Raw genomic sequence first — 5,929 nt, forward strand, 5'->3', positions numbered from 1 at the left:
GCTTTTTCCGGGGTATCCTTGGATTTTCGTTAGTGTCATTGATCAATTACTGAACCCACTGTATTCCACTACCCTAAAGCTCCAAATCTGTCTATAGCCTTCCATATATGCTTGTATTATTTTCAGACCTGCCTATACTTGAAGTAAATAAGAACAGATGAGCTAGAACACTATTAGACTACATTGAGAAGCTAGAAGTGTTACTTTATGAGCATTTAATTTGCATACCCCTGTAGTGAATGTTGTTGCAACGCCTGACATCAATCTCTCAGAGCCTCATAAGCCTTACCTGTTAATCCTGCAAATTTCTTGGGTCATGATATGTTTCTCAAGATTAACATGTGCTGTCTCTTTTTCTTTTTCCAGATTATGCATACAAAAAGGTTTCTGGGAATGATCAACTTTTACAAGGATGCTTCTTCTTTGTCTTTCTCATCCATGGAAGCAAGCTAAAGAATATCTTTTTGTTACAAATACATATTTTAGATTCTATATGACTTTGTTCCTCAAATAAATGCACATTATATGAAGTGTCATTATATTGCTACATTATATTCATTTTAGTAATAGTAATGTCACGGGCTATCTAGTATATATTATAAACGAGAGTAGGAGGACGAACATGGGACGAACAAGGAACAGAAATCGTACTGAACAGCAGTCTGCTTCATCCCTCAAGGGTAATTTGGGTTTTCTTGAATTGTTTGTGCTTTAAAGAAACTGTACTAAATTGCTTTGTAGATGCACTTTTGTACTCTTGGACAAAAAACCAAGCCCATGTTGGATTTATTACTTGTGTTTGCCAAAAGCTGTAAGTCAGCTTTTTGGTATGCGTGGGTCCCATTAGCTTTTTATATTTGAGACTTTCTCTGCATTTGTTGGAGTTATCCTTTAAATCTGTGGGTCCCATTACAAGTTCCATTACAACAATACACAACTTACACTTTCAGTAATATTGTCTTGATTGATTGACCAACTACTTTTTTATCCCATATGCACATATGTCATAATACTGAATATTTATTCTCTTCTCATGTATACATATATGTACTTTAATTTTAATTTTTCGACACATTTATTTCCTTCGTACACTTTTATCATGACTTTTCACGTTTTTACTTTCTTAATTAATTAATAAAACGAAATACTCTTTTTCGTCCCATATTACTGGGCCACATTACTTAAAAATTTTAATATATATAAAGGTCCGTAGAAAGTAACACAATAATCAAACAAATCGTACAAAAAAGCCTGTCCCAGTTGTATGAACTCCTCTCGTTCCATATTACTTGGCCACATTACTAAAAATATATGTCCAAATTATTTATTCATTTGCAAAACTAAGATAAAATTAATTAATTTTTTTGCCATCTTACCCTTAGTATTAAATGTTCTTGAAAATAGTCAATTTTGATTAGAATGTATTTATTAGAGAAAGATGAGTAAGATAAAAATACATCTTTATTTACGTATTTAAGTAAAGGCATAAAAGGAAAATATAAGTAAGTAATATTCTCTTCTCATGTATACACGTATGCACTTCAATTATAATTCTCCGACACATTTATTTCCTCCGTGCACTTTTACTTTTTTTAATTTGATTTGAATGCTCTTTTTAAGAATTTGACTTTTATAACAACAACAAATTGTACAAAAGCTATCCAGCTAAAGATTAAATTGTGACTTATTTCAATTGCGTACCTTTTCGTTTCTTATTTTTTTCCAATTGTGGGTCCACTTCATTTAACAACCACCTATTCTCTGTACACTTGTATTCCACTTTTAAGTTATTATATTTCTTTACTTCTACATTTCATTTTATTACCTCGTTATGTAAAAACACATGAAATTGTACTTAGCAAGGACTAATACGTGTACATTTTGGTTTCTTTCCTTTTTTTTTTTTTTTTTTTTCAGCTTGTAGGTCCACTTTAAGTACTACTACTTTGTCATTACCTATTTTCTGTACACATGTATTCCACTTTTACGTTATCATATTTCCTTACTTCTACACTTCAAATTACTCTATTATAGAAAACACATGAAATTATACTCTAAGCAGGGACTAACATGTGTACATGTCATAAGTTTAACATTAATTTTACCTTTCAGTGTTTAATTTTTAAGTCTCTACGTGTCCGTTGTCTTCAATTATCCTTTCATTTCCTTCATTTGACATACACCCATCTGTTTCAATTTAAGTGTCTAAGCCAGACTGACACTAGTTTAAGAAATAAAAATAGACTTTGCGTATTCTAAATTAAAATGTGTATAATATTACAAATATCCTTTAATCTTGTGATTATAAACTCGATACGTAGATATATTTGAATCATTAACTTACTAAATATAAAAAAAGGCGACATAACCAAAATAAGATAATTTTAACAATAATTGAGAAATTATGGGAAAAAATAAAACGAAACAAAATACCGTTCTGGTGGTTCATCTAGTCGTGTACTGATTGAGATTTTGTTTTAATCCTTTAAAATATACATTAATTTGGTGAGTTTATTCTACAAATTTCTTTGTTAATTAGATCTAACGTAATGTCTCAATTGTCCCCTCATTTGGCATATACTCTTTCGCTAGTTTACATAAATAAGTATCCTGTTTTTATACAAACCATAAAAGACTAACTAAAGTGAGTAATCAACTTAATCATGATTTGTCTAGATAGTCACCCATAGCTCTATATACTTCCTCTGTTTCAATTTATTAACCTATTTTTTTTTACTCCAAAATGAATGACCTCTTTCCAAATTTGGAAAAAAATTCACTTTATGAATGATTTACAACCACACAAATATTCAAGACATTTATTTTGAACTACAGTTAAAAGTCTTCCTTTGTTTCTTAAATATCGTGCCTACCAAATGGAATGAGCAATCAATCGAATCCAAGAAAGATATATTATAGTGAAGATCAAATTAGAAGTATGGTTTTGAAGCAGGGCATTGATGGTTCTCTACTCGCTGCACTGTAGGGTGTAGTTGAATTTAAAATTTTAAAATTTGAACTTCAAATCTTCAGTATGAAGTTAGGCAGTAAAGTGCGTTTCAGACCTGAATTTAAGCAGAAGCAACAGATTTAGCTTGGAAATTTGTCAAGATGGCTAAAGCTGAAATAGTTTGTAAAAGGTGGATATGTTTTAAATAGGGAAAATTTCATAATCAACTATAATTTGGAGCCTAATTACACGACGTAACAACAGGGGATACAAGTGGCTACCTGATTCAATTTCCACACCTACCATGTAGACGGCTCACTGTCAAAGGATTCTTTGACTTAAATTCTTTCATCTTTCATCAATATTAAAAATTATTATTTGATCGAATTTTCCAAGAAAATTATATAGATAATTTATTGGAGTAAGAGTAAATTAAAAAAAAAAAAAAATTACTTTGTTTATTTTAAAGCACACACTTATTTTGCACCATATTTGTTTGGCTAATTTGATTTTTAAAAATCGACTGAGGTAGTATATTAGAAGCATCCAATTATGTATTTCCTTGAATCGCAGAGCAATTATGTAGTATTATCCCAAATCAATAATGAAGGACATAGGCACTATAAATTAAGCTAATTACATATGCCTAATAGCTATATCTATGAGAGAGATGATTGTTAGCTTTAATTATGCAATACATAATTAGTGTGTGAATGTGAATCCTATGACTTTTACTCAATGCTTGATCTCAGTATCTCAATTTGATAATGCAACTACCACATTTTATATTTCTCTTTTTTAGGTACAAATTCATTTCTCTTCCTCCAAAAGTCTTGTAATTTGAGTGGCTAAAAGAAATAAAACCCCACGCCCCACCTTTATGGTATTAATAATATCGTTATTTGTTTGTCAGTTGCTTTCAAACATACCAAACCCAACTAAAAGCAAACTTTTGGAAATCTGAGAAAAATCTCAACAGAAGTCAATACCATCCTTTTGATTCTCCACAATTTTCCCACCCCCACCACCTAAAGAAAAACTCACTTTCTTTTTGAAAAATTGTCACTTCCTCCATCCTAAAATAGCCATGAATGTTAGTATGAATCTATTTTTCTTTACAATAAGATTTACATATTAGGAAATAGAAACGACATAAACTAATTATTATAACAACAGTTAAAAATAAAATAAAATATTCAATTTTTGTTAAAAAGTTATTATCAAAAAATTCTTTAACTACTTAATTTTTTAAATTATAAATAACATATCCAATCTCTTGTTTTTTTTTTTCACCATCTAAGTAGTATGAACAAAATTTCTCCAAAGGCAAATACAAGTGATAAATCCTTCGTTGAAAAAAATACATTTTCGATAGGTAAACTTTTTAAATGTATACAACAACAACAACAACAACCAATGCGTAATCACAACGCGTATTCTATAAAGAGACAGATGTTAGTATCTTTACTCCTACCAAGCGTAGACGCCAAGTTTTCAAAAAAACTTTTTAAATTGTATATATAGATATATTGAATTCATCGTGTTACTTTCATGTTTTGATTCTTCATTTTAAAATTTTGACTCCATCATCTAGATTCTCCAAGTTCTTGTTATTGTATTAAAGTTCATGACTATTAATGAGAGATAAATGAAATTTCCTTCTGTTAACCAAAAAAATATCGATTAGAGAATTGAAATGGAGAATTTTTATAGAAAGTGCTTCCCGTAAAATGAGCAGTTTATATCAGTCCAATCTGAATTAATTGACTAATGAATATATCGCATAACAGATTGTTAAAGAAAAAATTGAAGACTCAGTCATGTACTCATTCTTTTGGTGGTTTTATCAAGTTGAGTGAAAGGGAGAAGAGCAAGAAGATCTTTTATGTACAAGTCTCTATCGAGAATGTCAGACTTATTAGAGAATACACGTGTTTGACCCAGTAAAAATCTTTGCAATGAATAAGGGATATTAATGACTATCGTGGTATTTAGGCAATGCAGATAACGATTATGTGGTTCAGTAAGCCCAATAATCTCTAAACTATTGTCCTAATAAAACCTAGACTTCCAATTAATGTACTAAAATTCTGCCACTAGTCATCAAGCAAAAGGTGAAAGCAACCCATTATTATTCTATTTAGAGCGCCAAATAATTGATATGGAAGATTCAACGAAATCACACTCGCCATTTTTCGTTTACGAGACGTTTAGTTTTGAAAATGATACTTACATAGTATATTAAATCTCTAAAATTTGATGCTATCAACTATTTTAAGCCCTGTTTTTATTTAAAATGGGATTGTGCATGGAATTAAATAAGGAAAAAGAGTTTTTTGACACATAACAAACGTATATGTAGAATTTTTGTTTTAAATGTGTCATGATATTTCTACGATTATAAGATTTTGTGATTAAATATAATGTTTTTTCAAACAAACTATACATGAAAGAAAGAGGGCCACATCAAATGAGTAAGCAAAATTAATTTCTCTGTTTCGGCTATTATTGACTCAAAAAGTTCACTGAATGTAATAAATATGAATAAAACAAAAGAAAAGTCTAGCCAATCATTTTAGTTTTGATTTAAAGAGGTGAACTTAAAATTAGCAAAGAGAAAAAAGACAACAAATTAGATTGAAACTGTGACTATTATTAGACCATCAGAACAACATAGAGAAAGATTGGTTGTTGATAAACTCATCAATTTCTTATTTAGCCCTCTGTTCACTTCTGACAAGCTCATCACATGGTTGACTTGTTTACTCAAAAAATCAGACCCGAAGTGCCTCTGCTTTGAGGCATCTGTAATAATCACCAGCTCTCAATAACTACACTAGATTTGGCCAACTGTAATATAAGGTTTGGGCAAGTGTGTCAAAAACCAAAATTGTCCAAAATCTTGCAAATCCCAGTTTGTCTTCCAAGTAAATCAGTCACAAAAATGGAGTCCTGGTCCCCAAAAAAAAAGAACATGAT

The 5,929-nt window shown here is 30.2% G+C and overlaps 1 protein-coding gene across 1 annotated transcript in view; it reads left to right on the forward strand.

Moving 5' to 3' along the window:
• LOC132038284 (G-type lectin S-receptor-like serine/threonine-protein kinase At4g27290) overlaps window positions 1-5,929 on the forward strand; it is a 15,619-nt gene that overhangs the window by 9,024 nt on the left and 666 nt on the right. The window lies entirely within an intron of this gene.

The sequence above is a fragment of the Lycium ferocissimum genome, chromosome 11 (genome assembly GCF_029784015.1).
Source record: "Lycium ferocissimum isolate CSIRO_LF1 chromosome 11, AGI_CSIRO_Lferr_CH_V1, whole genome shotgun sequence".
NCBI lineage: Eukaryota > Viridiplantae > Streptophyta > Magnoliopsida > Solanales > Solanaceae > Lycium > Lycium ferocissimum.